Raw genomic sequence first — 25,693 nt, 5'->3', positions numbered from 1 at the left:
GCTTCTTTGTTTTTGTTCTTAAGGTAAAACACCCTGAGCAGGTTCATCTGAAATTTCAGGCATGACAAAGAAACTATCAGGGAAAAAAGAACTTTTTTAAAGATCGTATTGTCCGGTAAGCACTCGCGACCACAAGTTTCAGAAATTGATTTAAATATGTAAAATAAAAGCTGACAAATTAAACTAAATACTAATGATGAAACAAAGAAACAAAGCTATCAGAGGCCTGAGCAAGATCCGATTTCAAAGGACCCTGAAGGAGAGCTTGGCTCCTGTAATGAAGGAGGGGGTTTGGACTCTGGGATGCAGAGAATCGTAGATGAACACAGCAGAGAAGTATCCAAGTCTGACATGGAAGGGCACAGCAAAGCACAGCCAAGAAGTGAAGTCCTGAAGAGCTGTGCATGATGTTGTGATTTATAGTAAGAAATCTGTATTGGGTCCTCTACCCTGCCCGCACCTAAACCCTTGGAATTTCCTAAGGGATGAGAGTGATAAAGGTGCCCTTGTTAGGTTAAGGAGGCGACAGGGGTCTACTCCCGCAGAACGGGAGGGGGGCGCGGGGGGCGGGGGGAGGGCTGGTTGCCAGGGGAACCGACCCCCTGAGAAGAGGGTTGGAACTGGGTCCCAACCTCCCACCTCTCTGGGGAGGGGGGAAGGGCTGGAGGTTGAGTTCAGTCACCAATGGCCAGGGATTTAATCAACCATACCTAAGTGCTGAGTGCTTTATAAAAACTCGAAAGGGCAGGGTTTGGAGAGCTTCTGGGGTTGGCGAACACAGGGAAGTTCGGGGAGACAGGCTCATTTGGGGAGGGCACGGAAGCTGTGTTGTAGGACCAAGTGTGAGGAAACAGTCCTCTCTGTCTTTTCCATCCTGCTGCTCCTTAGTTGTATCTCTCTAGAACAAACCGGTGATCTAGTAACATGTTCCTCCGAGTTCTGTGAGCCGCTCTAGAAGACGAATCCGACCAAGAACGGGGCGGTTAGAACCCTGATTCGCAGCCAGCCAGGTCACAACCTGGGCTTCCAACTGGCAACTGACGTTGGGCAGCAGTCTCATAGGACTTGAGTCCTTACCGTGTGGGATCTGACCCTATTTCCCGGGAGATAGTGTCAGGATTGAGTTGAACTGTAGGATACCCTGTTGGTATCACAGAATTGTTCAGTGGTGGCAAAACCCACAGGTTGTTACCGGGTGCAGAACCTTTCCGAGAAAGGATGAATGTGTGCACCTGAGTGATGCCCCACAGCCCCACCTTTGCCTGATGAAAACGTCCACCGCTTAGAGACTTCCGTTATGAGCCAGGAATGAGGAAATCTGTAGTCTTCAGAAATGACCTTAAATGAGAAGGCTATTGATTTAAGGCTCTTCCATCAATCTGTTGTCACGTGGGCTTCGGTAGCCAATACGATGTCCACATTAAAAAATTTACTTATTTTTGAGAGACAGAGAGAGACAGAGCACAAATGGAAGAGGGGTAGAGAGAGAGGGGGACACAGAATTGGAAGCAGGCTCCAGGCTCCAAGCTATCAGCACAGAGCCCGACGCAGGGCTCAAACCCACAAACTGTGAGATCACGACCTGAGCTGAAGTCGGACGCCCAACCGACCGAGCCACCCCGGCGCCCCACGATGTCCACATTTTAGAGCTTGCCCTTTTCAGGAGTGTGGAAGATAAATACATCAGTAGGCATTCATAGCAGCAGAGACTGGATGTTGAAGAGAAAGGGGAAGTAATTCATCTTAGCTGCTCACAGTTGGAGTAAACATGTAAATGAACCTGAACCCAGAACACAGGAGTTTTCTGATGGCCAATATGATCTACACTGACTTGATCACTTTCATGGTTGCCACACAGCAAAACTGTAACTTTTCTACCTGAGACCAATCTGACATTTTATGTGAAATGCAATCCTACCGTTTTTTTCACCCAGTGAAATTGCTTTTGTCTCCTTGGTACGGGCAATGGCGAAGAAGCCAGCATTGGGTTTGGAAACATGGAGTTTCACTGAGCAGTTGGGGTTACTGGCAGACAAGTTAGCACAAGCCTTGGGAAGAAGCCTCGTCCCTGAAATTACTCACTTTTAGAGACATTTGGGATTGTTTGTTTTTCTTTTCAGAACAGGAGCTGTGCATGAAAATTTTACAACGTGATAAAAATTTCAAAACGCGTTTATATGTTCGCAAAGATTTCCCAAGCGTTGGGTGTTTGAAAGGACTCATCGGACTCCACGGAGTTTACATATCTAGAAGCTTCACTGAAAGGAAAAGGATAAGGCAAGAGAGAGAGGTGGGGGGATACAGAAGGGGGCATAAAGGGAGAGACAGACACTCAGAGACACAGGAAAGGAGCAAGTGAACACCCAACGTCCAAGAGACATCCAAGGCACAAACTCCCTGGGTCTTTACTCTCGTATCAAATGTGCTGTCTCTGAGCAGGACCAATACCTGGAAACAGAGTTAGTTACATCTCACTAAATCTGGACGAAAACGCAAACATTTCAGTGAAGCCCTGAAACTCACCTACGTTAGCTCCTTTCTGTCAAAGGAGGAGTAGAGTTAGTGGCTTTGCTAAAACTACTTAATGAGGGGCTACTTGGGGAACTATCACGGCCAAGCGACAGAGACCACCAACGTGAATGAAAACCCAAAAATCCAAACACAAAAAGATTAACTCTTGTGATGGTCTCTCTGTTTAGCCCCTGTGGGATCTGCCCAGGGGAAGGGGCGGGTCCCTCCGCCATGAGGATGTTGGTGTTTGGGGCTGGGCTTCCCTACGCTTCCTGAAGTCACACACTCTCTTGTAACCACTGGGGTCTACAGGTCAGGGGATGATGTGGTTGCATGAACAGACTTTCTCCGAGGGTTACTATGGTTTTACCACATGAGAAATATTGGTTTAAACAAACTCAATTTGCTCACCCACTCCGCCCCACCAGGAGCTTCAGTGTTGGACACTTCCACCAGTGTAGACCATGTCTAAAAAGGAGACCTGAAACAAAACCCTCTTAAACGTATTCGACCTCAAAGACCCACGGCATCATCTCCTCCCTCTTTCCCTCACAAAAACAATCTCATTTTGGGAAAAACCGCACATGAGAATTCTCAAGCCCTATGGATCTGTAGACACATCTGAGAAGCTTTCAGAAAAACCGCATTGCTGTTTGTCAGCCTAGACTTTCTGAAGCAGAATCTTCAAGGGAATCCACGTTTCCCTGGAGCTACCTCTTCTGGTGGAATATACACAATTCCCAGACTCCCTTAGGTTGCAATGGCAATGCTGGTGAAAAGCACCAGCCTTGGGATTGCATGTGTCAAAATAATGCAAGCAGCAATTCGACCTTACTCTGTCCTTAGGTTATAGCTAAACAGTCCCTTTTCGTGTTTCTCTCTCTCTCTCTCTTTTTTTTAATTTCACATCGACATGGCTTCCATTAAGCTGAGCTGGACCTCCAATCCTCCTGCCTGACAAGGCATCAGCCTCCTGTTCCAAGTGATTTACATGATGGTGGCAGACAATTTGCAGAAGTCAGGCAATTAATCAGGTAGCTAAAAACGTTTTTACTAAAGTAGTCAAGTGATTGAAACATCCCTGAGAAACTGTAATTGATCTACTTATTCTGGAGACAATATCTGGATATTATATAAGCAGGTCACATATTCCCCCCCACCCCCAAGCTCAAAACACCGGGTGACTGGTATTGGGATATTTCAGTGCTGAGTTAGAATTCTTACGCAACATTTCACCCCTTCCTTTCCTACCAAGGGAAGGTAGAAAATTGGAATGAAGTATCAACACAGGAAACCGTGGTTTCTTTTTTAAAACAAAATAAATCAGCATCTTTTATTTGAAGATCCATAGTTTCTAATGCAATTTTCCTTGAGGGAGAGATAGAAATCTGAGTTTGCATTTGAAACAAAACAACAATGTAAGCGTTCTCATTGAAGACTAAACGTATTTTGGCTCATTGGTTTCTCTCAAATTAGAAATAGCACATTTAGGGGCGCCTGGGTGGCTCAGTCGGTTAAGCATCTGACTTCAGCTCAGGTCGTGATCTCATGATTCGTCAGTTTGAGCCCCGTGTCAGGCTCTGTGCTGGCAGCTCAGAGCCTGGAGCCTGCTTGGGATTCTGTGTCTCCCTCTCTCTCTGCCCCTCCCCTGCTCATGCTCTGTCTCTCTCTGTCTCAAAAATAAATAAAAACATTAAATGTTTAATAATAAACATTATTTAAAAATTAAAAAAAAGAAATAGCAAAAATATTTGGGGGGCTTCTTAGAGTAAATAAGTGACATGGAAGATTGGTTTTTGTAAAATTCTCAGATGCCTTTTGCATATCTCAAAGATGACTGAGCATTCGTAGGAGGCAGGATAACTCCTCATGGTGAGTGACAATGTTTTCAGAGTGTCCTCCTAGAGAGATTTGTTGCCAGAAGTAGATGGGATTAGGCCCCTTCTTGGTTCTGGAATGTCCCACACGTGTGTGCGATCAAGGCCAGCTCAGAACACTGACTTCTAGCAGGGACTCCTCCAGCTGCCCTATGTGGGCATGATTTAAAATCAGGCACTTTCATATGTGGTCCTCCTACGGGTATCCCTCTGCATGATTTAAACTCAGGCACTTTCAGGGGCTCCCGGGTGATGTAGTCAGTTAAGCGGCCACCTCTTGATTCTGATTCAGATCATGATCTCACAGTTCATGGGACGGAGCCCCGTGTTGGGCTCTGGGCTGAGAGCACGGAGCCTGCTGGGGATTCTCCCTCTCTGCCCTTCCCTGCTCTCTCTCTCTCTCTCTCTCAAAATAAATAAATAAACTTAAAACAATAACAAAATAAAATAAAATCAGGCACTTTCTACATAGCAGTGCTGCAGAGAGAACACAAAAATCCTACATTTAATGGTAGCACTGACGTCACTGATGCCAACACTATAGCATCAGGCTATCACGAGAAATGTTACACGTATGAAACACATTTCAGAAGGGTCCAGCTATCCCATGAGACTATTTTACCAGCTCGTGTTACACATGTCTATTTGCCATTTGTATTTGGTGCTTCTCTGTTGAACGATGTTTGGAAAAGCAAAGACTGGAGACCAAGAAAATGGAGAGCTTCAGAAGAGTCGAAAGTGTTGACGCCTTAAATTCTAGTAGCAGAAAATCTATGTATAAAAATCACAGAAATGCAAATTAGTCACCCCCACCAGTATTCCGAATGACACATTGGTGTAACCGTTCTTGAGTATTTGCCCTTATACGTTGGAAATAATTTTAAGCATTTCCCTGGGGTGCCGGGGTGGCTCCGTTAAGCATCCAACTTCAGCTCAGGTCATGATCTCACAGTCCGTGGGTTCGAGTCCCGCGTCGGGCTCTGCGCGGACAGCTCAGAGCCTGGAGCCTGCTTCCGATTCTGTGTCTCCCTCTCTCTCTGACCCTCCCCAGCTCACACACTCATTCTCCCTCTCTCTCTCTCTCTCTCTCAAAAATAAATAGTAAAACAAAAAATTTTTTAAAAATTTAAAAACTTTAAGCATTTCCCAAAAGCACCTCCATTGTAATTATCTCCAAATCTTGTGAACGGATGGCCCTCTTTTACTTGGTTTTTCCTTGAAAAAGCAAAGAATAAGAGACTTTATTATGAAGCATATCACCTCTTAGTGATTACATAGTGCTCAATTTGTCCCCTATTCTAGGGTGTTAGCGATCGTAGGTTAATGGGGGACTTTACCTCCTGAAAAAATACAACCCATACATAATGGCTAATTCTGTTTTCCTTTTGTCTTTGGGGTGTATGGCTTTATGAACAGACATATAAAATGTTGTGTTTTGCTTTAATAAGCAGTAAGGATTTTGCTCAGCCATGGCTAGACTTTGCTGGCTGACCAGCACAGTCACATTCATATGCTTAGTATGGCAAGCAAAAGGTAGGCACCACAGTGTAGACGGTGAGCCTCACCCTGTGTTCTGAGCTCTAGCCAGAGGGACACAGGGGACAGGCTATCCTGGGCGGGCATGTGAGGAGATCTGGAACTTGCATGCACTCAGTAGAACGAGGGATGTAAGCAGCATTCATGTAGCAGCCCATCCCAACTGTCATGTCCCAGTGAGTTCTGCCATGGTCCAGCCATCGTCACCGCCACTGAGCTTGTATGGCTCACAGACACGAAGGACCCACTGTACATGCCACAATACCCTTCAGCATGACCTCGCAACTCAGCTACTGTGAGCTGCTGAAGAAGAAACTCACCCTAGTCTTTTTTCTACTTGGTTTCCCCATCCCTTGGCACAGTCACAATAAACATTTAGTGTCTTTGTGTTAGATGAATGGGCTTTGGGGAGGTAGGTGGCACCTGGGTGGAAGCAAGACACTCAGAGTGTAGAATTTGGACGCAGCAGACCTTGCAGGTGAAAATGATGCGAAATGTGCCTCTCGGTCCCCAAAGCACTGGAAGAGCAGATACCTTGAAGTTTAGACACAAGAACAATAAAGCTAAATCCCTCTAGCTCATCACTACGGTGCCTCTTCCAGGAATCTGTCCCTGGCTTTTCAAGGCCATGATGGGCACCGTATTGGGAAAGATCATGGATCAGAAGACCTATGACTGCAACTTTATTTTACAATTTTCCAGAAGGAAGATGCTAAGTGAGAGTCTAGATGCGGCTTGGGTGAGTATGGAAGAGGTAAGTGAGGAGGAATACTTTTCTTTCCATAATGTAATTGTATGGCCAAAATGAGATCCAAACAAGGACTGTGGGTAGAAGACAGATTTATGAAAATGCACTGTAGTTCCTGGAGAAGACTTCCATATTTTTGGAATCTTGACAGGATCAATGCAAAGAGGTTCCAACTTCCACCGGGAACCAATATGGCGGAGAACATGCATTTGCATGTGTCAGTCTACTTAAAATAAAGCTACTTAAAAAATCATCCAAGATTTTTTTTTTAGGATATCATTTATATGCAGAAAAAAACGAAAACCAATAAATTAGTTTTCCAGTGAAACTGGTCACCCAGGATTTTAAATGGAGACCTTACATCTGGAGAGTTCAGCTCTGAAATCATAGGGCCTGTTTCAGAGTTCGATCGTGGAGGTTGTATCAACCAAACAAGAAGCAAGACAAATTGGGAATTACAAAATAGATTCCCGTATAATCTTTTGCATCTGAGTTATTTCTAACACTATATCTTAGTTTTATGACTGAACAGTAACGATCTAGTGTTGGCTGAAAACATCACGATAATTTACATGCGTGTTCATATTATATACTTGCAAGTAATTATTTGGAACTGATTTGATAGTCACTCAGCTTTGGTTTTTTAATTATAAAAATATTAGCATAAATTTACTCATGATTTATCTCACGCAACTCCCCATTTTTTTTCCGACAACACCCTTCTACACCGGTCAGGTTTCGGCATTCTTCCCTTTGGGATGTTGCGGTTTTTCTGGCTTCAGATAGAAAAGGTGAAAAGCGTGTTTAAAAGCCGGAGAACGGGTAAGGAAGAAAAGGTTAGGACAACCTAAGGTCCTCATTGTGCCGCCAGCTAATTACACATGTGGTCCCGGGGAAATGAAACCGGCATGTTATCAAGGAGACACTTTGCATTCTCAAGCCTGCAAAGTAAGCAGCTTCATTTTCAGGGCTACCCACGGGCCCTTCATGACGAGCCGACTCAATTCTGACCGTAAAATGCTGGCGGCACACAGCGTGCCCATCTTTCCCCCAGATCGCTGCCACGGGGTGGGCAGGAGGGAGATTCTTCTTGGTGTTGTTTCAAAACAGGTCCTCGTGCTGTCGAACACGTTTTTTGATGGCAGGGTTTAGTCGCCCTTAAGGCGTACAATGGGAGAGGGTCAGTGAATAGGTAGGCTCTTTGACACCAGTAGCTGCGGAATCAGCCCAGAGGGGACAGGGACGAGGGGGCTGACTGACGCCCTGGGACTCTTCTGGGCGCCCTGCTCGGGGGACTCTGGCAGGCGGGCACCGGGAAGATAAATCGCATAGGTGCACGTACACACAGGCGTGGAGAGAACCGTCCATCCAGAGAGCTGTGTGTGCCCTGAATTATGATGCAGGTCCCCTCCTAAAGCCGCCAGCTGCCTCTGCCGACACGGATCCTTGAAGAATGGCAAGGGACAGCAAGGAACAAAGCAGACAGAGCCGGCCCACGTGGAGCTGGGGCCGTTTGAGCAGGTGCATCAGCAGGCGGGCTGCAGAAGGTGATGGCTGCCTGAGCCTCGGGCAGCGACGCGCGTCTGTGACATTGAACTGTGGGGCGACACGAGCTTTTGTTTTATTTGTCCCCTACTGTGGCCTCAGGCTTCTGAGGCGGCTCCTCTCCTGAGCCACAGAAAGGCGGCAAGGAGGGGTGATCTTGTGAGAAGCTGAGAAAAACAGGTGTTGGGCGGACCCCTCCGATGGCAGTTGAGCTGCATCTCAAAACTGCCCATTTGGGAATGAAGAGGGCAGGCACCGTGCTGGCCCCCATCCTGCCCGTGTGAATTCCGGCCCCCACCCATACAACTTGATGTCCTCACACACCCCGGCGGCCTGCGGAGGTCGGGAGGTCTGCAGCTTTGGAAGAGTGTGCAGTTCTGAAAACAACTTGGAAGTGGTGCAGAAAAATGTCCCAAAGAGAGTGTGGGTGTCAGGGAGACCGTTCAAAATACACATCTTTCCCTAAGCGCCTACAGACCATTGTAATAGTCGATCACATATTAAGTCACAAGAACGCTCAAGACACGCCAAAGATAAAGTGCCTTGGAGACCACACTTCTGTCTACCTCTTCCTCCATATTCTATTGACACGGATGGACACTAACGTATACATTAATGAGAAGGTAGGTAATGAATTCTTGCCTATTTAATAAAACATACGAACAGGGATTACGTAAATCACCGCTGGGTTACAGGAGGCATTATAACCAGAAATCCAAAGTATTATTAGAAATAAGTGGTACTCATTGTCCCACCTACCAAAATACTATGTTGAAATAGACTGAGTCATGGGGGGACAGCACGTCCTGAAAATTTACATGAGAAAACACACTATCTTGAAAAGAATGAAGTATTTCACATAAAGGTAACAACAGTATCTAACAAACAGATAAGAACAGTAGCACAAACCCCAAGGATGTGCAGGGAAAGATAACGCAAGTAAGAGAAGAAACAGACAGTAGAGACGATAACCGTAGGACTGGGAAATTCAACGTAAGCAAGAGTTGTTCTTTATAACAAATTGGAAAAAGAGGTAGGTCTCCGGCAATACTGACTAACAGATGAGGAGACAAGATAGAAAGAAGTGGGGCTGTATGGCTAGTATTTCTCGAGTCAGCTGGCTAACAATACAAGGGGATTACATTTTAAATACAGGAGGGATGGGGGAGCCTGGGTGGCTCAGTCGTTTGGGCGTCTCACTTCGGGACAGGTCATGGTCTCGCGGTCTGTGACTTCAACCCCTGCATCAGGCTCTGTGCTGACAGCTCGGAGCCTGGAGCCTGCTTTGGATTCTGTGTCTCCCTCTCTCTCTGCTCCTCCCCTGCTTGCACTCTGTCTCTGTCAATCTCTCTCAAAATTAAATAAATAAATGAGTGAATGAATGGAGGAGGGGTCATCAATGCAGGTAAGGCAGAGATGAAATGCAGAGGAGAATATCATCACCCTCTTACAGACTCTGGTGTTCGGGAGGGACGTCATTCTTAAGCAAAGTTTAAGAATCTTTTTTCGGGCTGGCTTACCAAGAGGTGACAGGAATGAAAATCGTACGTGGTGAAGACACTACAGCAGTGGTTAAAAGGCCTTCCGACAGAGAGGACGTTCACGGGCCAGTTTTATACAAGTGACCAAAGAAAGGGGAACAATACACATGCAATGGCCCCCATCCTGCTGTTAAGGCTGATGTGAGTTTAACAGGCAGTGGGGGGAAAAAACCAAACAAACAAGAAGTCCATTGCACTTAGGAATTTGGTTTCAAAAATCTAAAGGCATAATGAACATGTTTCACCCAACAAGGTACCAAAAATCAAAAGAGGGTGCCATGACCTAGTTGGGGATGTCCCTGCATGGCAGACATTTATCACGGGGTTGGATTTTGAGAGAAAAATAAAATCACTTGGATGAAAGGAGAAAAAGCAGTGATAATATTTGAGTTTCCTCTGTCAAAACTGTCTGTAATTAGGAATCCAAAGGAACTTACTTAAGGGGTTAAAAGAGTGCATAAAAATGTCACAACAAGGGGCGCCTGGGTGGCGCAGTTGGTTAAGCGTCCGACTTCAGCCAGGTCACGATCTCATGGTCCGTGAGTTCGAGCCCCGCGTCAGGCTCTGGGCTGATGGCTCGGAGCCTGGAGCCTGTTTCCGATTCTGTGTCTCCCTCTCTCTCTGCCCCTCCCCAGTTCATGCTCTGTCTCTCTCTCTCTCTCTCTCCTCTCTCTCTCTCTCTCTCTCAAAAATGAATAAACATTAACAAAAAAATTTTAAGGGCGCCTGGGTGGCTTAGTCTTTTAAGCGTCCGACTTCAGCTCAGGTCACGATCTCGCGGTCCGTGAGTTCGAGCCCCGCGTTGGGCTCTGGGCTGATGGCTCAGAGCCTGGAGCCTGTTTCCGATTCTGTGTCTCCCTCTCTCTCTGCCCCTCCCCCATTCATGCTTTGTCTCTCTCTGTCCCCCCCCAAAAATAAATAAAACGTTGAAAAAAAAAATGTCACAACAAACGCCTCCTGAAATGGGGACGTACCATCGTTACATCAGACGTGAGAAAAGGGTGCAGGTCTTGAGATGGTATCTGTCAACCCCCCCAGAGCCCGTGGACATCAAGCGTAGGTGCAGATGTGATCTGAAAGCACCCTTCATGCATTGTGGGTCAGAAAAATTGGGGAATCCTCCTTGAAAAACAGGTTAGGGGAGCGTGAGTGGCTCTGTCGCTTAGGCCTCCAATTCTTGATTTCAGCTCAGGGTTCCCGTTCGTACATAGCACCGCGAATGTCTGATAGATTTCCACACCAAGACCGTGAGTTCCACCAGGTGACAGATCCCCCCCACCGTCACCCTGTTTTGTCAAAGTCAAGGAAAAAATAAAATACGTATCCCCATTCAAGAGCACGTGTTGATGAAACATACGTTCACTCAACCAAAGGCAGAAAACCCTGAATGCAGGATTTGCCGTGATGTTTAAGTCAAGATGGGCAGACGTGTTCGTGAGGAGGATGTTAGATAAATTAATGCTCGTCATGGTCCTCGATTTTGTTTGGTGGATGGGCTCAAATAGACTCCGGGCTCCAAGCTGTCAGCACAGAGCCCGACTGGGGGCTCAAACACATGAACCGCGAGATCATAATCTGAGCAGAAGTCAGATGCTTAACCGACTGAGCCACCGAGGCGTCCCTCCGTATTTCAGATTCTTGATACAGCATTTTGTTTATAGTGTTGGGAACACAAATGATGAATGGCTGGACCTCAGGAATACATACACTTCCTACGTCAACAGAAGTACACAGGGGACAGTAAGCTCTCTGTCCCCAGCCCTAACACATGCCACCAGCACACAGGTGACATACATCTGCGTCAGGTGAATCATGAAGTCTCTAGCATTGTATGATTACATCCATCAGAAAGCTTGTTTCTTTTTTAAAAAAATTTTTTTCAATGTTTTTTATTTATTTTTGGGACAGAGAGAGACAGAGCATGAACGGGGGAGGGGCAGAGAGAGAGGGAGACACAGAATCGGAAACAGGCTCCAGGCTCCGAGCCATCAGCCCAGAGCCTGACGCGGGGCTCAAACTCACGGATGGCGAGATCGTGACCTGGCTGAAGTCGGACGCTTAACCGACTGCGCCACCCAGGCGCCCCCAGAAAGCTTGTTTCAAAAAGTAAGGAAAGGTTGCCTCATCAGTGCTGAATGCATTCCCATGGCTAAACAGACCTCCCTAAATGAAAACAAGAATGGAATGGAATGGAATGGAATGGAATGGAACGGAATAGAATAGAATAGAATAGAATAGAATAGAATAGAATAAGGACTGATCAGCTGAAAAAAAGCCTTTGGAAAAAAATTCTGAAGCCAGACTTTATGGACATTATATTTAACTTGGGTGTTGGTGAATATTTTCTGAACTTGAGATTTTCAAAATATGCATCCCAGTCTTGAAAACTGGAAACTAACAGACAATATGAATTTCTGTGATGTCTACATGTTTCTTTTCGTACAGGAATTGGTTATTAAAAATACTGAGCTGATGTAATTTAATTAGTCGTCTAGCTAGCAATTAGAAGAGTCTTTGACCAATACTGTACAGCCTTTTTTTCCCCCCATATTTTCCTCGATGGTGCTATCTGTCGTATCTTTAAACAAACTTGTGTACTGAGTATTTTGCACAGATATTTTTAGAATGTGGCAGGTTAAAGGAAAAGGAAGTGTGAATCAGGTACACATCAAATCAAAGGTAACAGATGGTCACTTAAAAACATCAACATAAATATCTTTGCACCCAGTCTGGGCACACACTTTCCTTCCTGCCTCAGCTGGGAGTGAAAGGTATCTGAAGTGTCTACGCACAGGGGTTACAAGGGAAACAATTATTTTAAGTAGCAAGTGCAGTTTGAAAGTCTCTGGTTGTTGGTGAGGGTATTGATGTTGGTTGCAAGACCAAGGTGAGTCTGGCTCATTATATGAGCTATGCTTTCACCATCAGCCCCAGGCACATACACTAGAGAGCTGAAGAAGGTTCAAAACTTAGCTCAGCCTCCTCTTGACTTGGAGGAGAGGAGTGGAGGTCCTGGGGAGAAAGAGAGGCAGCAGTTGCCAAAGAATACGATTGGGATATTCTAGATCCGAGTAAAAAGCCCACTTAATCTCCCTCCACCCCTGCGCTTAGGACTAATTTGGAACATCTTCCAGATCACCGTGCATTCTGAGACCGAGATGCCTTCTCAGAAATTAGCAAGTCCTCTCAGGGGGGCACTACCCAGTCAGGGGACATTCCAGGAAGCTGCCAGCTTCTGGCAAGCTCAGTGGAGGCTCCGTTGGGTCGTTAACATTCAAACGGATGCATACATTTGTCCTGAAGCTTCAGACAGAGGTCGTGACCAGAGATTATGCATATTCGCTCTAGGAGGGGACATTTCACTCAGTCCGGGATTGTTATTTTGTCATCAGCAAATGCCTGTCATTTCTCATGAGCCAGTTGGAGTGTCCATTGTGCGTCTCCCATTCTGTTTGGCACAGAGAAGAGAATACTGAATGCTATTTTAGGGCAGATGGATTAATCTGCCTTGGTTCTGAGGTACCAAGTTTTATTACTTTTCAATTCAATTGTTGTATCAGAAGGAATTACGTCTGCGCCCCTAGAGATAATATATCTGCAAGGGTACATATGGGCATGCACAGACACACATTCACACACACACACACACACACACACACACACAATCTACTATCTGCGGTGGGGGAAACAGAAATTGGAGAAGAATATGAAAGACCTTACTGGGGGGAATAAACACATGATTCTGGGATATCATTATTTGAAGATGTAAGGATATCACGTGAGTGCATCCCAACTAGTCATGATAGCATTTGATATAATGGGACCGGTTGATTCAATATCCCAGCACTTCTGGTCCTGGTGACAGCCTCGCTCTGGGAATCCCAACCACTTCCTGCTCCATTTTATATTCTGTGTGCAAGACCTTCCCATCCTGAGTTCTAGCCCCGCAAGGTGCTCTATGCTGACTGTGGAGCCCGCTTGGGATTCTCTGTCTCTGTCCCTCTCTCTTTCTCTCTCTCTCCTTCTCTTTCTGCCCAACCCTGGCTTATGCTCTCTCACACTCTCGAAATCAATAAATAAAAACTAAAAAAAATTCTCTCTTCAGAAGTATGTAACAATGGGAGTATTTACCCAGGAAAACTTTTCCTTTCAAACATCAGATAAAATTCAGTAATTTACTGGGAATCATTGCCAATTTGCTAAAGGTTAGGATTAGGAAAACATGATTTGCTATGGGAGTAAAATATCTCTACATTTGAGGCACAATTTTCGTATTTCCCTGGATGTCTCAATATTATTGGAAGGTTTCTATGTTCACAAGTAAGCAATTTAGATGAAATAATATTATTCACATCAAATAAATGTCTTCAGAATGATAGAAATTATTGAATGCAATCCATTACTCCCCCTTATGCTGGCCATTTCAGTCAATGATTTCTGGGCAACTTCCTTGAGGTGGAGGGATTTGGAACAGGTTGAGAGGGTTAGAAGGGGGGGAGAGGCTGGAGGCTTTCTGCTTTATAACAATCAAACTCAGCAACATGAAAATCCTCAAAATGTAGACTTCTCAGGCCAAATTCCCCATGCCTCTTAAATGCAGCTACATATCAAAGCGTTGCGGGTACTAAGGAAGAGAGATTCGCAACGTAAAAGGTTTTAAAAACTGTTAAATGTCCAAAATTGCAAATTAGGTGTCTGTGGGCTTATCTTATTGTACATCCATATCTATTTGTGATCAAATGAGCTTTAGGATCCAAGCAAAATGAATTAGTAATTCTGTGCAGAAAATGAGGTTTGATTTACGACATGAACGTCACGCCCTGGCACAGTCTGAAACTCTTTTACGGTTTCTTCAAATTGAAATTGACCCTCTTTTCTCAAAGAGTATAATTTAAAACACCTTACAACCAATTATCTCCAAATGAAATTATTTAACATGTACACAAGACAAGGTTCATTTGCTAATGAAGACCGTAACAATTTGTGAAGGTGTTTATAGAATTACCAATATTTATTCAACAGAAATCTATTGAATTGAGGCTAAAAGCCAGTGCTATGGTGCGCCTTTCAATCTGTCTTTGTTTGCTTGTTTTTAATAATTAATGAGGCTTCCAATATTGCAGATGAATGAATGTTAACAGACACAGTAAGATGTGGCTAGATATAAAGAAGTCTTGAAAATTTATTGGAAGCAAAAAAAAAAGGATTTACTCTGTATTCTTTGTTAATAAAGCACGAGTACTTGTAAGCATTAACTAATATTTCTGGGTCCTGAGTTTTAATCCCTTTCAATAAACGTGTTGGTCTCTTCAATAGAACGGTCATTGTCTACTGCCATATTAATTTGAGTTTGGAAAGGGAGCCTGCCTTGTTGGGTCCATGAAACCCTCTATGTTCTAAAGGAGAACCACCCTATGTTTACCCATATGGGTGGAAATCATCATGGCGGGGGCAACTTCACAAGACTTGCATTCTGCCTGCCTTTAGTCCACACCCTGATTTCCACACCCTGAGTCCAAGAGAACCCAGTTCAAGAAATTAGGAACAGAAGCAATTGCATTGTCTACTTTGGAAATCGGTTAAATGTGTTCCTTAAAAAGAAGATACTCCTTTCTTTTTGGTGAAGCATTCTTGGCATCTTGATTTGGTTTTAAATTTGTCTCTATCCATAGCAGTGTGTGTGTGTGTGTGTGTGTGTGTGTGTGTGTGTATTTTCTCCTTCCTCTTCCCCAATCAAAAGCACCAAAAACTCTCTTTGGAGAACACATCCATTACAGAAATTTGAGAGACTCGGCTTCTTTTAAGTACAGGTCCCGGACTTTGTAGGACATGTTTATGTTTATGCAGAATTCGGGGACGCACCCTCTCTGATTTCCTTCCTACGGTCGTGAGAAATAGGCACAGAAGGTACATATATGTGCACACAGAGGCCAATGATGTCTCAAGTTCCCCAAATACTGCTTTAGACCCAATCTCCAGTCTTCAACCATCACGTAGCCATGCAGAACCCCAGTGGTTTTGCGATGAAGGGGACATTCAGTAAGTGAAAGCTGATATTCGTGAAAGAGACTATTTTATACAAAATCCTTCATGAAGGAAAAGAAATATACATGACGGATGATATCAGCAAGGAGCTTGACCTTAACCTGGGAAAGAATATGTAGAAGGAGAGATTTTGCTGGACAGAAACTCTTGGTTTAAATCTGTGAAGATACCTGGCTGGAACAGACTGCTTTCCACCTCATAAAATCTGTCTGTGTTTGTGTTTATACTGGCGACCTGCCATCCTGTTTGGGTAAACACCTACGCCTTTACGCCGATTCAAAGGTGGCTGTTGTGGTCCAGTGAACAGCACATAGATGAGGCAGGCAGAAAAGTCCGAATGCCCCATTAATTTTGACGCTCTGAGAAATGTGTAATGCTCATAGCATTTGACCTTCCTGGGGCACCTCGGAGATTTCAGGCAAAGAAAAGGAACCTCCATTTTGTAATCTGTTAGTTAACGCAAACCAAAAGATTTCTATCAGCTATCTTGTGGCAATATCTGTCCGTTACCAAGCTTTCTGCATAAAGTAGACGCTACCCCAAAAGATTGTCCATCTAGAGGATGCTACCAGGGTTAGAGGCAAACGGGACAACTGTATTAAAATACATAGAGTTGATCATGTCTGAGTATGAACGCATTTGTTCTCAGTTTCAGGAGGGTGACCAAAACTGAAGAAATGGCTGATCCACATGCCCAGATGTGTTAGAAACAGACAAATGCGAACGTGTGTGTGCCTACAGCAATACCTATAGTCAGGGTGGGGGTTTCTCAGCAGCCCAGACGCAAGGGTCACCTCTAAGATCAGACAAGAGGCAGGTAGAGGGAAGCCAGATGTTGGAGGAGGCCCCACAGTGCGGGGCACTCCAGGAAATCTTCCAGGATAAAGGAGCAAAAGCCTTGGCAACAGGGTACCAGGCAGTTATCAAGGAGAAAATAAAATGTTGGCTATGCGGGCTCGGGCTATAACCCAAGAGGAGAATGTGGGGTCAGCGATCCCCAATCAAACTCATTCCCTTGTGCCAGCTAGATTAGATCAGCAACATTGGAAGGGGTTGCTTCCAAGTGAGACCAGCGGGCAGGCAGACTTGATTTGGCCACATGGCAGCATCTGAGAGGAATGAAGAGTCTGGAAGCTGGCATCCACCCCCACTGCCAGGGGAAACAGCATAAAACCTATCAAGAGCTAAATGCACATCCCTCACCAGGGAGAGAGAGCAAAGGCTCTATCAGGCAAGTAACAGGATCTCAAGAAAATGGACACACGAAACGTGTACCATACCATCAACTAACACAATGAAATGGAAAGTGGAAAGGATAATGGCAGATGCCTCTTGAAGCGATGTTAGGAAATTTAATACCGGGAAGCGTATATCCCACTTTAATAAAGAAGTGAATTCCTAACCTAGGGGATGGCCAACATTTTCTGCAAGGTGCCAAACACTGCACATAATGACTTTGCCGGTCGTATGGTCTGGGTGACGACTGCTCGACTCTGGCATTGCAGCAGGACAGCAGCCACAGAAGTACATAAGAGAATGGGCTTGGCTGTGCGCCAGTAAAACTTTATGTACACATACATCAGGTGGGCCCCAATTGGTCTCTGCGCTGTGATTCGCTGGCCCATGTTGCCCTTGCTACACAGTAATAGCATCTTTCTTTTTAATGTTTTTTTATTCTTGAGAGAGACAGACAGAGCATGAGTGGAGAGAGGGGCAGAGAGAGAGAGAGGGAGACACAGAATGCGAAGCAGGCTCTAGAGCCATCAGCACAGAGCCCAACACGGGGCTCGAACTCACAAACTGCAAGATCATGGCCTGAGCCCAAGTCTGATGCTCAACGTACTGAGCCACCCAGGCGCCCCTCACAGCATCACCATCTTATGGGAGATGAGACACTCAGCCGCCCAACACCCAAGACCTGTGGAAACAGAAGCTGTGTTTGTTACAAGATGCCCAAGAGAACATTATAGAATGCACTGCAGTCTATTGTCTTATGCTCCGTCACCTTATAAGATTCAGGGGAAGTAAAGTTGCAATCTGCGTGTTGCACGCACTCACACACACACACACACACACACACACACACACAATGTTTGCAAAGCACTGCTCCAACACTTGGTCATTAATGGTGTTAACAGTACAAGTAATCTGCTCATCAGAGGAAATCTCTTCATTGTTGAGACTACCCTAAACATTGTTAGGAAAGTCTCAAAGGGGAGAAAAAAACTAAAAGTCAACTCCATAAGAAAAAGTACTAAAAGTCGGTAAAGAAGAATAATCTGTGTGGTCAACAGCGTGTCTCCAGTGAGCTGTGACTGAAAGCCAGGGTCCCCCTTCCACATCTTCCACGAATGTGATGTCCTGCACGACAGGACACCGTCACCATCAGGGTGATTCCTGCTGCCAGGCTCCCACCGCTCTGGCATCGGGAGCAAGGAGGGGAAGGGTGTCCGAAGAAGTGAGCAGCAACCACGCGTGCGAAGACCGGGAAGTGGGACAGCGGGGAGAAGGGGCGCCAGACTGTCTGGATGTCCACACAGTCACATACATCTCTACGCCTGTGTCTACGCCTACTTCCATTTCAACATCTGTATCTCTACCATTGTGGACTGCAGGACCTTCAGAGAAGTCCCTCTCAAGGAACTTCACACCTGCCGGCCTTCTTCAGATGCACCAGAATGTTCTAGCTACACGGTTAACCACAACACACGTGATCGCCGGCCCGAAACACTCCCTGCTCTGCATAACCCAGATAAGGGATCGCCTGCAGGACTCCCAGGAAAAAGGAGAACCGTACCTCTTACCATAAATTTTCAGGACTCCTGTTCATAGGATTTACGGGCCAGAACTTAACTTGCACATCCCCAGACATGGAGCTATGGGCAGAAGAGGGAGAAATGCCGCAGAGTGGAAAAAATAAACAGCTATCGTGGTCGTAATTACTGAGTAAACTGTATTCTGCGTGGCCTGTTGAGACACATGAGCCCTTCTCCTCCTGTTTCAAAAGGTTTGTTCCTGTGTGCTTGAAAATGTTTTTGTTTTTTTTTTCCCTTTCATCATGCTCGGGAATCAGTTCCATTTGGATGGTTACTTAAAAGTGGAAACAAAGAGGAATCTTTTGGAACATGGAGAAGATAAAGGGTTGACCCTTCCGTTACGCAATCTTACAAGGAAAACATGCATGTGAGCACACGCACACACATATGCACATAAAATGTCATAATACTACACACTCCACGTGCCTAGGACAAGTAAGCTATCACAGCCATGCGATGAACCAATAGTCACCTACCTGAACACTGTCATCCAGCTGATGGGTAAAAATCCCAGTAAGAAAAAAGAATCCTGGGGCGCCTGGGTGACTCGGTCAGTTAAGCGACCGACTTCGGCTCAGGTCACGATTTCAAGGTCTGTGAGTTCGAGCCTCGCGTCGGGCTCGGTGCTGACAGCTCAGAGCCTGGAGCCTGCTTCTGACTTAGTGTCTCCCTCTCTCTCTGCATGTCCCCCGCTGATACGTGTCTCTCTAAAATAAATAAACATTGAAAACATTAAAAAAAAAAAAAAGCCCAGTCCATCTCTCCTGTTGACGATTTCTAACAAAACTAATGAACCTAACTCAACCAACACAGCAAACAGCAAAGTGAAAAATAAGGAAACTTGGTGCTATGTCCCCATCGAAATGCACACAAGAATACTTAAAAAAGCGAGATTTAATAAAAAAAGAGTGCATCTCTCTACAAATAACCTCAATCCTGTTGTGTTGAAGTCAAGTATGTAGTGAAAAGGGGGAAAAAGGAGAAAGGAAGCTCTTACTACAGAATAGAATGAAGGCTGTAATTCCTGTGAAATGGTGAGCTGGACCCAGAACACATTCAAGTGTTTGGAGCTCTCCCAAACCCCACCTCTGCATCCCCATCACTTAATGCTTCTCTAAAGACACATCTTCAATTCTCATTCCTCTCTTGCTTCTCCAGGCTTTCTCTTAGAGCAGCCACTGGAAAAAGGTCACTGATGCTTTCAACAGTTAGCCTGTTGTTGCTAAACTCTCTGGTCAAGGCACAGCACTGACCTTGTGAGACCCACAGTTATGTGATTATATCCCTGAATTCTGAGTGAGCGCAACGCGCAGGGTCTCCTTGTCAGCTTTCAACCCACAATGGAGGAGGCGAGACACGTACATCTTTGCTGACTTAGCTACGGAGAAGGGGATGGTTGCTCACAGAAGCGTCACCATGGCCACCTGTCCAAAGCTTCACTGTTCCCAAGACTGTGCAATAATACCTTGCCACACTTGCAAGAAATTCATCAAATACAGATGGATGGGGAAATCCCTAGGTGTCTTTTACTCTGTCTTGTTTTAAGCATCCTTGTTGCTTCTACTGGGTTCTCCCAATGTCCAGAATTCACTGCCTTACAATGCTGCCCACTATTTACTTAAAGAGAACGTGCCAGCTGAATGCTAGATTGGGTAATTCACAATAAAGCATATTAACTTAAAGATTTGCCCATTGAAGAATTATTTGCCTAGTAACATAATCCCTTAAGAATAAATGCCAATAGTTAAATTTCAGGTGGTGAACAATGGGTGCTTCAAAGATTTCGAGGAATGATCTCAAGGTACACTAAAATGTTTTAAAAAAAAAAGCCTTAGCCTTATTTTAGAGAATCAATTCAAGTTTCAATCAATGTTTGATTAAATCTGCATACACGTTTAAATCCTATTTTTGGGAAGATCAATGTGGAATAATTTAAGTGATTATTTTTATTTAAATATATGTAATAGATCTCTACACAAATTATAACTAAGATTTATGTCTTACCTGTACAGTTTAACTCAGAACACGTGAATGGATGGTGGTGAAAATTTACAGGGAAAGGATATTATTGCTGATTTCCTACAGAAATAAGGTTTCACACCAACAAGCTCCAGAAGCAACCACTAAAACTCCTGGATTATGAAAAAGAAAAGAAGAAAGGAAAGGAAAGGAAAGGAAAGGAAAGGAAAGGAAAGGATAGGGAACGAAGGAAAGAAAAAATCCACCTAGATAGCTATCGTAAGGCCAACAGAGCTTGGGTGTGGAATAAAATTGTACTATAAAGTAGCATCAATTATTAATAGCATTTTTTCATATTCTAGATGGAAATGCAATGCATTTTTCAAGAGGAGATGCTACAAATATATATCAGTAATGGTCTCTGGTGGAATAAAATGTTTGCTAGCAATATACAGAAAATAGGTATGAAATGGACACCGTTAATGCATTTTGGGGCATTTATGTGTTACGTAATGGATGCCATTTTATATCCCACCTTATTGTGTTGGGGTTTAATTCAACTGAGTCCTGACCATTGCTAGGTAAGTGATGTTAGGCACGTTCCTCTGTCTGTTGGTGCCTGTTTCCCCCTACATAAAAGAAAAGTAAGCTAAATTGGATAAATATGTGCATTTCAGAGCTCAGCCACAAGGTTCTTATCTGCTCAAAAGAGAAGAACAAGACGTAGAAGATATGTCCGGTCTGGAAAATGGGTCGTCACAAATCCTCCAACCTTGCCTGCCATGAGGACCCTCGGTCCTTTCTTGAAGTCTGTCATACAAAGAGCAGTTCCAGAGAACTCTCAGACAATTAACTGGACAAGCCGAGGAGGTGATTTAGTGGGGTTTTTTTCCAAAGAGATTGAAGTAGATCAAGGTTGGAGTTAAGATTTTCCAGGCTTTTGCCAGCAACCTGCCTGAATCTCTTTGGTATGGGACTACAGCAGATTCCTGTTATGTGTCATTGGTGACATTTGGCTCAACAATGATAGATAGATGGTGGATAGATAGATAGATAGATAGACAGACAGACAGGATGGATGGGTGGGTGGGTGGATGGATGGATGGATGGATGGATGGGTGGATGGGTGGATGGATGGGTGGATGGATAGATAGGCAGATAATAGACAGATGATAAACACAGTTGGTTGAGGATACTTGGTAGATGATAGATGGCGATAGGTGAGAGAATACACCAAGTCAACCATGACAGTTTAGCATACAAAGTAACATACTTTCCAGCTTTACTGAGGTACAGTGGACATACAATAATCCCCCCCCCCCCCCGTGTTTTAAATTTTTTTTAACGTTTATTTATTTTTGAGACAGAGAGAGACAGAGCATGAACGGGGGAGGGTCAGAGAGAGGGAGACACAGAATCCCAAACAGGCTCCAGGCTCCGAGCTGTCAGCACAGAGCCTGACGCGGGGCTCGAACTCATGGACCGCGAGATCGTGACCCGAGCTGAAGTCGGACGCTTAACTGACTGAGCCACCCAGGCGCCCCAGTCCCCCCCCTTTTTAAAGTGTGTAAACTTCTGTTAATTGTATAATTGGGGGTAACTACTGCCACGATGAAGACATAAGCATGCTAACAAGTTCCTCTAGCCCTTTGTGGCCAACCCTTCCACATTACTCCCGGCCCCGGGCCAACATGGACAACATGGACAGTCCTGTAGCTTTGTCTTCTCTAGAATTTCATATAAATGGCAGCATGAGTGTAGGTAGACGTCGGTGCCTGACTTCTTTCAGTCAGCCTAGTTTGCAAAACTCATCTCTGTTGTTGCATTTACTAGTGCTATGTTCCTTTGATTAGTGAATACTGTTCATTGTATAAATGGGTAAACAAAATATGTTTATGCATTCAGTTCTTGACGAACATATGGCTTGCTTCCAATTTTTTTGTGTGTGCTATTTTGAATAAAAATACTATGAATTCATGGGCACATCTTGGGTAGACATATGTTGTCACGTTTGTGGTGGATACCTAGGATTGGCATTACACGGCCGTATGATTAATATGTGTTCATATTTGATAGTCTGTTTTCCAAATGGGTAAAACATATTATAAATTGTTGATTTCTTGAAGTTTATATTTTTAACACTTGATTACAAATGTCAGCAAATAGTGTGGTTACTATTAAGGTTTGACTGGTGTAAGAAAAGTTTTAATTTATTTCTTTTTAAAATAAATTTTATTACCTGAGGGGTTATATGTTATATATATAACACATGGTTAGTCAAATGCTTAATGTAAGAAAAACTGTACACAAACATTTAATTTCTCCCAGGACCACAGAATTCTTCAGAACAGTTAATCCAGACTTCAGAGACTAATACTGCAAACATACATCTCCAATAGATGGCATATCCTAATTTACCACCTTATTATCTGTAAAAATTCAGCATATATCGAACAGACATTTCGAAGACAGATGGTTCTTAAAATTTATTCTATTTGATTTTAGATCACAGCGTGTGTGTCAAAAGAACACAAACTCAATAATCATCGCCTCTGGAGTTACTTTCTCTGTTCCATGCCCTTGAAGTGTGTAATAAATAATTTTCAAGAACGGATGACTAATTTTCCATGCACCAATTTCCTTTTCTCCAATTTTTCTCTGTGATGTTCGGATTCTTTTCATTCATCACGATAGTGAGTAAGACTCCCATAGACGGTTGGAAACCAGTGAGGAGGGACACAGTTGGTGTCTGAGATAATTTTTTAAAAAGGTGACAGTTTACTCTGCAAGATAATTTAAGATGAAGAACCATTTTCTAAAATGTGTCCCTTTGCAGAAGGCAGAGTTCAGTGTTCTTCAAAATGATTCATTGATGAGACTCATTATTTGCCTTGTAGTATGACATCTTCATGGGGTACCAATTTATTGTGGGAGTGTTTGATGATAGATGACGGTGTGACGAGTTACACCGAAAAAGACGTTAAGCCCAACCTCAGCATGTTGTGTCAGTATTTGCTGATTCTGCTTTAGACTGCCCACGTGGTTACCTGTTTTCAGAGGTGGCCAAAAATATCCAGATGGATAATTACACGTTGAAGTACAACAGCCATGGTACATTTGCCTGTCAATCTATGGCCTCGGATGAAATTCAATGCCAATGTTTTACGACGCTCCCCAAAGTGACCGTGATGATGCTTTCCTCTTTTGTAAGGCAAATTATATTCTGTTTATCATTCCTGATTGGACAAATTAAATCTAATTGAGTCTTCTTTAGTCAAGGAATGATTATTTTGTGCTTTCTACAGGAGCCGATTTTTCCCAGAGAAGCAAGGTCAATCTAAACAATTAAAAGAATTAGTGGCTGTACTGTTTGAATATGCAATTTCAAGTACTCGTTACAGAATTTTCAATTTGAGAAATCCCCAATGATTAATTGTTGAAAAATATTCATGAGAACCTCAAGCTTCAAGGACAGAACATATTTCTTCATTAAAATAGGGCGAGAGAGAAATAAGGTTTACAAAATAACTACCCCATAAAATGTATTTTCGTGCTGTGCTCCTTGGCTTTGCTTTAAAAGAAAAAATCTCCTGGGCTTTTGAATATATGGGGACTTTCCACTTGAAATTTGTTTCGTTGTTTCTCTTATCAGTGGATGTTTAGATGATGAAGATGTTAACTTGATCTATCTCCTCACCCAAGAACTGGCTTCTGATTCAGACAGTGGTTGGTATACCACTGGAACAGTACATGCTAGTAAAGAAAATGCAACCCTGTTGAATACATCCATTGACCTATATATTGGAGATTCGAAAAGTAGCCTTGTAGAAATCAATTATTTATGGTTTCTAAATCCATCCTTCAAGACTTAGGAAAGAATCCCCGGGTATAGTTGAAACTTGTTTTCCCCTATTAAGACTGTAGCTTAAGGGTGCCCGGGTGGCTCGGTTAAGTGTCTGACTCTTGATTACAGCTCAAGTCATGATCTCTCATGGTTTGTGAGTTCAAGCCCTGCATCAGGCTCAGTGCTGACAGTGTGGAGCCTGCTTGGGATTCTCTCTCTCCCTCTCTGCCCCTCCTCCATTCAATTCTCCATTTCTGTCCCTGTCTCTCAAGATAAGTTGATAAACTTAAAAGAAAACAAGACCTGTAGCTTATTCACAGTGGTGAGCTGACAAAGCCATGGCCAGTATTGTTCTTAAAAATTTTTTTAATGTTTATTTTTGAGAGAAAGACAGAGTGCAAGTGGGGGAGGGGCAAAGAGAGGGAGACACAGAATCCGAAGCAGGCTCCAGGTTCCGAGCTGTCAGCACAGAGCCTGACGCGGGGCTCGAACCCACAAACCGTGAGATCATGACCTGAGCCGAAGTTGGACGCTTAACTGAGCCACCCAGATGCTCCAGGCATGGCCAATATTGTAAACAGAGTTGATGTTTTAAGAATTAATACGATTTATGCATGCTCAAAGTCCATATGGTTATCAGGAAAGCACAATTATCCACCCAGACAATTCAGAAAAAAACATGTTGATTAGGACAGGTTCAGGTTTTTAACAATGAATTTGGTAGTACCCTAATTGGGGGGGAATTTACTTCACATTGATGAGACAAGTATAGAAGGACCCAGGACGTCACTTCATTAGTGCATTTTCAAACATGCAAAAAATACTGCATTAGCTGGAGTAAGTAGGCGGTATACTTACAGAATATACCCTGAATTCTAACTGGCTTTATGCAAGAAGGGTATATGTAACAAAGGTATATTTTTTGTTATCACCTGATGTATCTGGTACACTGTCCCTTCTCTCTCTCTCTCTGTATAGATACATAAGTAGGGTTATCTATGTGAATTTAAATACATCCTTATTTCCAATTATAAATTATTCTGTAATAATATGTAAACTCAAAACTTATATATACATATAATTATATATTATTTTAAATAATTTATAAATAGACACGCATATGTACTTTTAAATTGATATATTTTATTTTTTTTTATTTTTTTAATGTTTATTTTTGAAGACAGAGAGACAGATACAGAAAGCAAGTGGGGGGACGTACAGAGAGGGAGACACAGAACCCAAGGCAGGCTCCAGGCTCTGAGCTGTCAGCA

Source organism: Prionailurus viverrinus, unplaced genomic scaffold (assembly GCF_022837055.1).
Source record: "Prionailurus viverrinus isolate Anna unplaced genomic scaffold, UM_Priviv_1.0 scaffold_48, whole genome shotgun sequence".
NCBI lineage: Eukaryota > Metazoa > Chordata > Mammalia > Carnivora > Felidae > Prionailurus > Prionailurus viverrinus.
Note: the sequence above shows the minus strand (reverse complement) of the source record.